Source organism: Alligator mississippiensis, chromosome 1, assembly GCF_030867095.1.
Source record: "Alligator mississippiensis isolate rAllMis1 chromosome 1, rAllMis1, whole genome shotgun sequence".
NCBI lineage: Eukaryota > Metazoa > Chordata > Crocodylia > Alligatoridae > Alligator > Alligator mississippiensis.
In genome coordinates, this window is record NC_081824.1 from 208,138,121 (window position 1) to 208,150,819 (window position 12,699).

Here is a 12,699-nt window from a genome sequence, read left to right on the forward strand (position 1 = left end):
CAGGTGGCTTCATAGCAGGGTCACTGGTTCCCTGTAACCACTCCTCTTCTAATAATCACATACAAGGAAATCTCACTAAATATATTGTCTGTCTTTAAACTGCTGCCAAAAGCAGCATGTGCTCAGCAACAGAAACCAACTAAGAAGTTGATTTAAATACAGCCAACCCAGCATGACTATAAAACATATGGCTCACATTAGGCAAACGTGCTGATAGGAACATACCACAAAAATAGATTATCAAAGCCCATTTAAATAAGACATAGCAGTGCTCATTAAACACAGTCCCCCTCACCACTGACTCTGTTTCAAGTCACGGTGAGCCACGACGTTGCATATACTTCACCCAGAATCCTTCTGTCACCTCTCCCCCCCATCCTCATGCATATAATTAATATGGCCCCACTCTCTGTGAGGTAAAGCTGGACCAAGATGCCCTGCATCTCATCTGCCTATAACTTTTTAGCATCTTAGGACTCATGACAAAAATACCTGGTTTCAGTCATGAATGGGGGCTAATTAGCAGATGGATCATTTGTAGGGGTTATCTGGAGTACACATACATACTGAGCAGTGCTGAGCTGTCAGGCCATCATGACTTGAAATGCTGTTGACTCTGCTGGGCCCAATCGAATAAACTATGTGGTAAATCACCAGCCTGTGGTTTTGGATCAATGTCATGCAGCAGATACTTACCTGGCAGGGAACATGGATCTGGGTCCAAAAAGTCAGTTTTACTTAAGCCCTCTCTGGGATAACTGTTCTTCTGGAGTGGTTTAGTACCCGCTGAAGTGTTAGGGCTTAAAGCCCATGTTATGGAAATGAGAGGCTCCTCCCTAAGTTGCTCCTGTGTCCATATGACTGCGGGCAGGCAAAACTTGGGGGCATCCAAACCCCAAGGCTTCAGGTTTAGACCTGCATGTAGGATGCCCACCAAAAGATGCTGGGAACATCTAAAGCCCCTGGTGGGGATGAAGGATGTTTGCTGGTTTTAGGGCCACATATGGTTCTGGACTGATTCATGGATTTGGACTTGATTTGGCTTGGAACACAAAACATTTCTTTAAAAATATGTTTAAAAAACCAGTAATGTACATGAATTCTGGATAAAGTTAGCATGTATGGACTATATAAAAATTGTTATATCCATGTTTAATTTCAAGATTATTGTTTTCATCTTTGCTCTTCATTTTCATATGCTCTGGGAGAGTGGGGTCTGACAGTACGGAGAGTGGGAAGGGGCTGCCAAGCAAAAAAGTTGAGGGGAAGCAGAGAGCAAAGGGCTACCTGCCCCCTCACCCTCCCCCACCAATTTATTTACTCCATTGTAGCAGTGGGAGGGGGACAAATTGAAGGCAAACCTCCAATCATTAGATTCGATACCTGGAAACTTATAACAATTTTATGAATTTTTCATATATAAAATCTAGTTATTAAGGGGTTCACTTATAAACAGGTTCATCTATTTGATTAAATACAGTATATGCCAGAGGTGGGCAAAATACGGCCTGCAGGCCAGATGTGGCCCACCAAGACATTTTGTCCAGTCCATGGCAGGTATCTCAGTCCCACCAAGCACGGACTCAGGGGGTAGCCTGGGTTGTGACACATGCAGCTAGTCCCACCACCCCTGAGTGTACAGAGGGGCTAGGGTGGCATGGCAGCTGGACTTATTTCCTAGCAGCCCTGGCAGTAGCAGCTCCTTCTGACTGCCACTGCCACTGGACCCAGCCCCACCGCCCTGGTACCCTGGTCCACCTGCCCCACACCCACTGTTGGAGGTGGGACCCACAAGGGCAGTGCATGCAATCGGGGAGTGTTGAGAAGTAAGATGGGTGCGACCGGGATTACTGGGCAGGATCATGGGGTGGTGACAGTGTGGGGCTGGGGCCAGGGCGGAGCTATAATCTGGTTCCTTGATTGCTCTGTGATGGGCATGAGTTCAATGGGTTAGAGTGTGTGGAGCCCCGAGCTCCACCCCATGCTGTCATTATCCCAAGATCTTGGCCTTGGACATAGACCCTTGCCCACCTGCGGCCCCATTCAGTCCACCCAGATGCATGCCTTGCCCACACAGGTCCCGGCCTGTCTCCAGTGAGACCCCGGGGCAGTGACAGTGTGGGGTTGGAGGCTAGGGCAGAGCCGTGATCTGCTCCCTGCATGACCCTTTCTATAGAACCAGTGACCATTGCAGGGGTGTGCAGGCAGTGTATTGCAGCTCTGCCCTGGCTCTGGCCCTGTGCTCACCACTCCGTGATACCAGCCCCAGCCTTGCCAGTTCATCCTGCTCTTGGATGCTGCTTCCAGGCCACGCAGGGAGTTTTGATGAGCTGTTGTTGGGGGGAGTGTGCTGACCTTCAACAGCTCACCAAAGCTCCCTATGTGGCCCTTGGGCCCACCCCTGGTATATGTTTTCTGGGGCTAATACCATAGGTACTACCAATATCACTCTTGACACATTTATGAAGTAGTGCTGTAGAGCAATATCATCAACTCATGATTTTAACATTTCAAAGACAATAATTTCCTGGACGCATCTAAATGATCTGGCAACAGTCAGAAGGATGCATTTGTTGGTTATCAGACTATTGGATTACTGAAATCAGTTCTCCAGAGCATTCCATCAATTCTGACAATTGGAAGAATATTGTTTACCCCTGACCATTTTTTTCCAATAAATTTCCAGAGTCCTGAAGTGCAAAACAATCCTCCTGGTTGGCTTGGGTGAGTTTTTACCAGATACGCTTGTACTTATTTCTTGAGCATAATTTCTGCTTACTTAATATACACAAAATTGAACAAGCATGAGTTTGCCTTGTAATGTGGATTTTTACAGTTGTGTGTAAAGTACTCTGTTTTCACAGGCATCTAGGGATCCTTAGCACCTCAGGGGATGAGTCCCTAAAAAGGTTAGACTACTGAAATTAAATAGTTCCTCTCCTAAGGTCTATGTAGCAATAAATCCTAGGGCCTGTGTAATGTAGACATGTATCCCTATGAGGAATATTTCTGTTCTGAAACACAAAACACATAAAAGGCAACTTGTAGCTTTGTATTCTGCTGCCCACTCACAGATTGGGAGACATTTTTGGACCAGATACTCAGTTGTACCAAACTGATTTCAGGAAAACTGTTCTTATTTATGACAACCGAGAACATAGCCTCTTACTCTGATACTATACTGATCCCTAAAGCACTTGTTCAGATTTTTGCAACTCTTCCTGTGCTGTAGCCTGTGCCAAGTGGTAGAGACAGAATCAAGGAGTGCATATGAGAAAAATGGCTGTAGGACTTGACTCAGCAGCAGAAGCAGAGCTGGAGTGGGAAAAGGGGTGTTTGAAAATTGTGCAAGGCACCGATTTTCAAATAAAATGTTTTGTCTGCAGCAGAGGGTGTATGTAGGACTGTAGTGTTCATGGTCACCTTGCTGGGTTCACCTGACCCCAGTTGTCTTTCCTGTTTGGTGCAGGGGGCTGGACCGGATGATCTTCCGAGGTCCTTTCCAGCCTTACAATCTTTGAATTAAGGCATTAATACTTGTTATACAATTATTGCCCTAATTATCAGTGTTGAGCAACCACAACTTCCAATTACTCCAGTAGATGTTCAACATTTTTGAAAATATGGTCACTCTAATTTATACAGTTACCTGAATCTTTAATTTGTTTGAAATACTTGACCTCTAGGCTGTATTTGTTCAGGTGGCTGGGTTAAAAATTTAACACACATGATGGAAACCTGTAGTTGCAAGGTTAAGTAATATGCATCCATATTAATGAAAGACACGGAAAACAAATATTTTGACTCTGTATAAAAATTTTAAAATCATGATTTACAGCAACAAGTCAGAACTCACAGAAAAGAAGGGAAAAGATGGTGAAGGAGATAAAGTTCAATGTCATGTTCCTTCAGATTACTTTTCCCATTTACTGTAGTTTATGGTAAAGTTATTTTAAAAACAAGCAAGCAAACACATGTGACAGCATTCTTTTAAAACAATGCTTATTTCAGAGAGGGCCATGAATATAAGAAACTTTCAGAGGAAGTAAAGGCTTTCTAGTTGAACTTGTAGGTCACATTTGCTTGTATGTCACCTTTGGACAGGTCCAGAGGGTGCGTGGTGGTACCACTCCCCAGCCTCTTCCCCCCACCCCCGGCCCCTGTATTCAGACCATGCTGCAGGAGTGCCAGCTGGAGACTTTTTAATGTCCTTGAAACAGGTAAGAATTTCTACCCCACCTCTCCTTCCCTTCCTTCCCCCAGGGGATGGGGAACACCCGGGGACTGAGCAGGTTAGAAGAACCCACCTGCTGTTGCCACTGTCCCCAGCTGACCTGAGTTAGGGAGGAGCTCCAGAGCCTCTCCTGCCCTGCTCCAACTGGGCTGCAGGGAGAGATGGACTTAGCCAGGGACAGTGGCAGCACCAGGTGTGTTCTTCCCTGCTCATTCCCCGGATGTTGCCCACCAGCCCAGGAGCAGGTTTAGGGATTGGGAATCTATCCACTGCTGCTGCCATTCCCAGTTGAGCTCTGTTCAAAGGATACATAAGAGCAAGAATTGGAGCTGTATTAGCCAGTGTAGGGAATTATATCAAAGACCGTGAAAGAATGAGGAAATAAATAGCACTGGCCATGACTTGGCCAGTCCAAAAGCCAGCATCCATTACCAGGAGACCCTCTATGCAGCAACAGCACTTCTGTCACCGCACAACCATTTGTTGGAACAAACATAAGGCGCCCCTATACAGGAGCAGTGAGGTTGCTCTGACACGTTCTAATTACAGCGTGTCGGAACAGGCTTAATTAATTGAGTCTGCTGGAGCATGGTAATTACCAGACCACATGTATAAACACACAAGAAGATGCCCCATTCAAGTCTTTGAAGATATCTTCTCTTCCATGACACCCTGCCTGTGTGTGTGTGGCTGAAGTCAATAATTTTTATATTCTTCTCCCCACCCACTATTCAAAGCAAGATATAAATGAGTTTGCTGAGAAGGAATCAATTGTATGGACCTGAGATCAGGAGGTCCTTAGAAAGGTGTTATTCAAGGTGTATATCAGCAACTGAACTGTGAATGAGATTTGTCAACAAGACGGGCACCTAACACGGTGGAATAGTAAGTACTTTATAATATAGCTTCTCAGAGAAGTATGGAAAAGGATATTATAAGAATTGTACTTAAGGTTGCATCCTTCCTTTTTATAGTCACACCTTTCTGTTAAGCATGTGGCTAAATAACTATCTTACATTATGCCAAACTGCATATTTGTTGAAAAAATTTCCTGCAGTTTTATCTTTTTCACCTTATTTCCAGGTTTTGCTGAGTTGAATTGGCTTTTTTGTAAATGGGGGAGCAAAAATGTTTCATCTTTATATTTATTTAAGTTCTGATCTTAAATTACAGAACAACTACTAGAAAAAAGTTCTGTTTTGTTTGTTTTTTCTGTTCTAAACAGACTGTGTTGGGTTAAAGACACAGTATTATTTTTATTCATTGTGATACATTAACTATTCCACTGAAAATCACATTAAGATTATAATTATTCCATGTGTCAGCGTGTATAAATTTAATATCCTTCAGCTGCTCAGTAGGAAAACTTGATTTCCATCTATGCTCAATATGTTCAATAGGCCAATTTTATTTAAAAAAAAAGGTAAGAATCTTCTTCAAAAAAGACTTCTTTAAATCTGATGCATATTAGAAAAGAACTAATTTGTAAAATCAACTAGATTAATCATATACCTAGTGTTAACAGCATTCTATGACTCTATTTTAAAATGAAGAAAAACAAAGAAAAATCACTAATGTACATTCCTGACAAAGTAACTGAGTAACAAAAAAATTCTGGAATTAAAAATATATTAACAATGGAAAAACTAAAAATCTAAAGATGGGGAAAAAGCATAGTTACAACAAGTTAGCTTGCTTTGGCAAATCAAGGTTGAAACCATAAGGCTTTTAAGAGTCTAATAGATGTGTGTTTTTGCAGCAGGATTAAACTGATTATAGTAAGCTCATAAAAAGAGATTTCATTCTATAAGTTTCTTTATTGTTAATATTTTATTTCACTAAACTTCAGTTTTAGCTGTATTGAATAAAGGTACAGAAAATAGTACATTAACTTCACCATCTGCTCTACAGCTTTGTTTTTTGTTCTGGAGTTCAAATTGAAATGCATTACTGGAAATTATGGGCTAAGTCTCTGAAATTAGATGGGACCCCTGCAGTCTAATCCATAGGAACCAGCCAATTCTTCTGAGTTTTTGTCTGATTAGTTGTACTGTAATTAAAGAAATTGCTAATAGACTTCTGTCGGAAAGTGATTAACCCAACAAGTGTCCATATCTATATTTTCTAAGCAACTTTTACCATTTTAAGGCTTTCTCACTAATAAGAAAAAAAAAGAGAAGAAAAATGTATGCCATTGCTCAAGTGTTGTATTTTTTTCTTGCGTCTCAGCTAGGTCTGTTTAATGCAATCATTTATAATTGTTCCTGAATTATATTTAAAGGAATAGAATTGCTTTTGTATAACTAGATACATGTTTTTGAGTAGCATAGTCCATACATTTAGAAAGAAATAATATGACATTTAAAGCAGTCTGAACAAATGAATCAACTCTGGCATGCTAACCCTATGCAAGCATGGAGATATGGATATGATAATTATGACCTTTACATTTTTTTCTGTTTTTATCAGAATCTGAAATTTCATTTACAAATAGTAGTAGTAACAAAATATTGGTATATTAACAACACGTTAATTATTTTAATAATTTGATAATTAATACTTTTATTACTGGTACTATAACATAATAATAGTAAAAATGATAGTAACTTGAGCCATCGAGCTTGTGATGCTATGCTTGATCATAAAACTGATACAAAGTTGTCTTGTTGAGTCTGGAAACTGAAGCCACAGGAGTACAACTGACTTCTACAGTTCATCTTTGAGGGGTTTAATTTTAAAATTGAATTATGGGGGACATTTGATGCACTTACATAGGCTGGTGAAACAGAATTTGAATTTCATGCCAGTAGGAATGTAGAATTCTTATTTGGGATGTAATCCAAAAAAGGATCAGAATCTATGGATAAGCTCGTATTGACTTTTGTAGGCATGGGGTAGATGCCAAGTGTTTATAGGCACTTGTATATGTGATGAAGTAGCCCTTTTAGCAGGTTAATTGCCCATTTATACTGGTTTATGTCATGTTTCATGTGCAGCAGCGTATTGTGATTTAATTTCATCACACTGTACACATGCAACAGTGCATTGCGATGTAAGTGACTTTGTTATATAGCAAACTAAAACACATCCTGATGCATTTTAGTTTGCTACCTAACAAATTGCAGTGATACATCAATCCCTGAGCCCGCCCAAGCTTCCAGCACCCTGTGCACTGTCTCTGCTGCTGGCAGCCCCTGAGCTGCAGGGGGCCCCAGTCCTTCCCTCCACAGGTCCCCCAGGTCACCTGGGTGGGCTGCTAGCGGTCTGGGTGCTCCCCCAGCCTGGAGCCAGCACCCGGGCCACTAGCAGCCCACCCATGTGGCCCTGGGGGGTGCTGCCACTGTGGAGGGAAGGTCTGGGGCCCCTTACAGCTCAGGGCCCACTGGCAGCTCACTCCTTAGCTGCAGATAGGCTAGACTGAAAAAAAAAGAAAAAAGAATTGGGACCCTTGCCATAACGGTGATGGAAGCCCTTAAATTGAAATGGTGGGTTTTTAATCATCACAATTAAAACCCACCAATTAAACACCCCCTCCCCCTCCATTTCAATTTAGAGGAACTAAACCCCAGTCATGTGTGCGAGTAGCCTACATCACCAGAATACCTTTCTGACTTTCTGTTGCTGCCTTCCTGGAAAATGAGTCCTGGGTCAAGCCAAAGCCCTATGCTGCTTGTCTAATGACTTTTGGCTAGACCACAAGTACTCATTGTACTGCCACCCAAGGGATTCCAAACAGCAGTCACCAGCCTTTCTTTGCCCTCAAATTCTGGTGTGTGTACCACCCTGCATCTTTACCTTGCTTCTTTCTGATCACCTCTACTTTATATACCCTGCAGAGCACCTGGGAAAAAATAATAAAGTTAAAAAAGGGAAAAGAAAGTTCTCCACTCCTACAGCTGTGCAGTACCTGCTGGATTTAACATGTGCCTCAAGCTGTTAGTCAGTGTCCTGACACCATGTCAGTGTCCTGTCATATTCAGGGCATTTTTTTCACTAACAAACATAATGCCCATTGAGGTAGCAGTACAGTCTCCAAACATAGTTTTGTTTTGTTTTTTAATAATCTAATCTTCCCCACAACTGAACAAAGAAGGGTCCCCAAAGAGGGCTAAATGAAGGTTGGACAAGTGGGGATAAATTGTTTTTCATCCATCAAATACTCTTTGCACTGTTCATACATGTACTTTTTTAATAAATAAAGCTACACATGGGCTGGACCCCTGAGTCCAGCCCATGTGTAGCTTTATTTATTAAAAAACCCCTGATAGATATATCCATCTAAGCAGGAACTGGATCCAGTGCGGACTAGATTAGCTAGTCTGCCTCCATTTCTTGACCAGTGCCCCTTTCTATATTTAACTATACATCAATTAAGTGAGAGTGTTCACTTATTTAGAGTTCAGCATTTGCCTAAATGCTTTCAGGACTGGGGCCTTAGGGTGAAGTTATACATCACTCTTTGCCCATATTAAATCTGTAGAATGTTAAGCAGTGTTGAAGTTAGAACATGCTGTGAGCTGTCACACATTAAGGGTTAATACTGTTTCTGGCCCGCACAGCTTTTACTTGTCACTATATAGTTGGTTAGCAAGGACATGGCTAGGAGTGAGGACACTGAGTTCTATCCCTACCCTGTGTGGTGGGAGTGGGCAGCTGGGAGGGGTGTATCTTGGGATGCTGCAGGACTGTAAAATTGCTCGTTTTATCTCAGGGTAACTTCAGTCTGCTCCACAAATACGACCTAGGTACCACAGCCCAGAGTTAATCCTTGCCTAAAGTGGCATAACTTTGAGATGTTCAGAAGGCACTTAGCACGAGTTAATGAGCTTTAACATGTGGACACTTGCATTTTAACATGGTCCCCTAACGTGGTCTAAGTGTAATGTGTAACTTCGTCCTTAGCCATTTCCCAGGGATTTTGCAAGAATATTTCTGCACCATTTGGGCAAAAGGTTGTGTAGCTATTAAGTTCACCGGTGTTAAAATTCTGGAAGAAATGATCTAGCAGGTATGCCAGATAAAATCTCTATGTCCAAAATTTTGTAATCGGAAAAGTACCTTTTCATTTGCTATAAATCACAGTTTCCTATGAGACGGATAAGACTAAGGGGTTGAAATGTTTCCCTCAGACTAAGAATCATGTGCAGCTTGTTTGGCTTGCAGTTCTATTTTAAATGTACAACTGTTACCTTTTTAAACTTACGTGTTAATGGAAACCTTCATATCTGCACTTCAACTTCAAAGATATGTAATGAATCACAAATGAAGCAAATGTGAAATAAATAAACACCAGTTGCAGTTTTACCCCATGAACACTGAATAGTTAAAATAACAAGAGATGAGGTTGAAAAACCTAGGTTCAAAGTGCTCCCTTAATTTGTCGCCATTCCATATTCTTTGTTCATTTTGCTGTCCACTTTATGAAATAAAAATATGTATTAAGCCACACATTTATCATGAGCAATGAGAAAATATGTACTTTGTGTGTTTATTATTAAGATAGAGTCCAAAGATCCCAATCACAATTCGGATCCCACAGTGCTAAGCATATAGGTATGGATCTCGAGCCTGCTTAAGTGGGTTTCTGTTGACTTCACTGGATTTTGGATTTAGCTCAGGTTGAAAGATGCTTCCTGTCTAGAACTTGACTTTACTGAAAAAGTCAAATTACTTCATTAAAATCAGTTAAAAATATGGCTCCCATGTCCTATGTGGATGAGCCGGAGCTGCTGTTGGAACATGAACTCTTTCAGTTCTGTCTCCTTGTGATTTTATCTGGATGTCAGCTTCATTGTTTAATTGTACCTTGCCCTTGTGCAGATTTCAGTGTGGAAGATTTAAATGTGGTGGTAGCAACTGTAGATATAGGAGCCACGTCTAAGGAGTTAGAAAGGGAGAGATGGCAGTGTCCTGGCCCTTCCTACCACATTGCTCTTCAAAACTAGGTGAGAAAAGATTAAAAATATTAACTCTCTTCAGGGTCAGCTTAGTGCCACCCTCCACCTGGGTGCTGGCCAGTTTTCAAAGGCATCTTTCGCAAGTTCATGTAAATAATAAAACAATTCTGGGCAGACACCAAAGTCATCCCCAAAAGGCAGTGTTTCAGAGAGTTCATGAAAAAGGGGTTACAGTATCAAAAAGTCATGAAAGGTCATGACAATAGCAACTACTTAGCAGTCTTACAGTTGCAATCACTATTGGCATGATTATGCCAAAGAAACTTGATCTCTTTCTTTCACAAAGTAATTACTTGGGTGGTTGAAGGGAATGCTGTGTGGATATAGTGTATCTGGCCTTCAGCAAGGCTTCTGACAAGGTCCCACATGACCTTCTCATAAATAAATTGGACAAATGTGGGCTGGATAAAACCACTGCCAAGTAGACAACTGGTTCAATAGCTGCAAGCAATAGGTAATTATTAATGGGTCCATGTCAGAATGTGAGGAGGTTTTGAGTGGATTCCCACAGCAGCCTGTCCTAGGTTCAGTTCTGTTCAATGTGTTTATTAATGATTTGGCCTAGAAACCTTCCTGAACAAGTCTGCAGATGACACAGAACTGGGAAGGATTGCAAACAGATTGGGGGATGTGAGCACAATTTCGAAGGAACTTGGCAGTTTGGAAAGTTGGGTTAGAGATAACAGGATGAAGTTTAATGCAAACAAATGCAAGGTGCTACACCTTTGGAGGAATAATAAAAAACACAGGTATGAAATGGGTGATACCTGGCTGAATGGCAGCACTATGAAAAGGACTTGGGAGTCTTGGTAGTTCATAAGCACAATATGAGCTTGCAATATGATTGCAGCTCCGCAAAAGGTGGTTGCAGTTTTGGGATGCATCATTAGAATCATTAGGTGCAAAACATGGGAGGTGATGGTGCCTCTCTTTTCAGCACTGGTTAGGCCTCATTTGGAGTACTGGGGGCAGTTCTGGGATCCACGTTTTCAAAAGGACACGGAGTAGTTAGAGAGGGTTGAGAGGCAGGCAACAAAGATGATAAACGGCTTGGAAAGCAAGTCATATGAGGCAAGGCTGAAGGAGCTAGACATGTTCAGTTGGTAGAAAAAGTGCTTGAGAGGAAACATGACAGCAGTCTTCAAATAGTTGAAGGGCTGCCAAAAAGAAGATAGTAAGCACCTTTTTCCTCTTGTTGCAGAGTAGGACGTAGAACAATGACTTGAAGTTTCAGCAAACTAAGTTTAGATTGGATATCTGGAAAAGCTTCTTCACTGTTCTGACAGCGAGGCAGTGGAATAGACTGCCTAGGGAAGTTGTGGACTCTATCACTGGAGGTGTTCAAGAAGAGGTTAGGTAAGCATTGATCAGGGATGACTTAGGCCTAGCTTTGCCTATGTTCTATTATGGGTATTTCCCATGCTTCTGGCCTTTGCTGGCTGCTCCCCCCCTCCCCCCCCCCTTCCTACCCTTTCTGTTAGGGCTGTGCGAAATGGCACTGTTTGGTTTCGACTTCTGTTTCGCTGTTTTGATGGGACAGTGTTTTGTTTTGAGTTTTGTTTTGTTTCAAAACCACTGTTCCGTTTCATTTTGTTGAAACTGTTTTGCTGTTTCAATACTGTTTTGACGTTTTGCCCATAGGCTATAATGGGGAATCATGAAAATGCCTAAAACGTTGTCATTTCTTGCCTGATTCAGATAAAACTTGTAGGGATGGTAGCCCTTTCTGAGGGCATGAAGCCTGCCAAGTATCAAGGAGATAGGTGCAGAGGTTTATGGGAAACTGCACCTCAAACTGTTCAAAGCAAAACTCATGACACTTGCTGACAGTGGCAGCCTTCTGTCATCCATCCTGCAGATCTGGGGGCCTGTACTCCCAGGACTGCGGGGCTGTGCCAGACTTCTCCTGGAGGTGCGGGCCCCTGATCTGTGTGCCGGATGACAGGAGGCTGCTGCTGCCACCAGGGACTGGCACTGGGCATAACCCACACCCAGCACTGGGAAGATTGGTGCTGCCACTGGCCCCAGGCAGCAGTGGCAGCCTCCTGTCATCCAGCATGCGAATTGGGGGCCCACACCTCAGGAGGAGTCTGGCACAGCCCTGCAGCTCTCCTGGGGGTGCGGGCCCCTGATCTGTGCGCCAGATGACAGCACGTTGTCACTGCCAACTGCAGCCAGTGGCAGCAGCAGTCTTCCCAGTGCTTGGCATGGGCTACACCCAGCACCAGTCCCAGCTGGCAGCAGCAGCCTCCTGTTATCCAGAGCACAGATCGGGCCCACCTGCATCCCTGGGCAGTCCCCCGATCTGTGCACCGCATGACAGGAAGCTGCTGCTGCCAGCTGGGACCGGCACTGGGTGTAACCCATGCCGAGATCTGGGGACACTGCTGCTGGCCCCAGCTGGCAGGGACAGCATGCTGTCATCCTGCGTGCAGACCTGAGTGCCCGCACCCCCAGGAGGGCTGTGGGGCTGTGCCAGACTCCTGCTGGGAGGCACGGCCCCCGGAT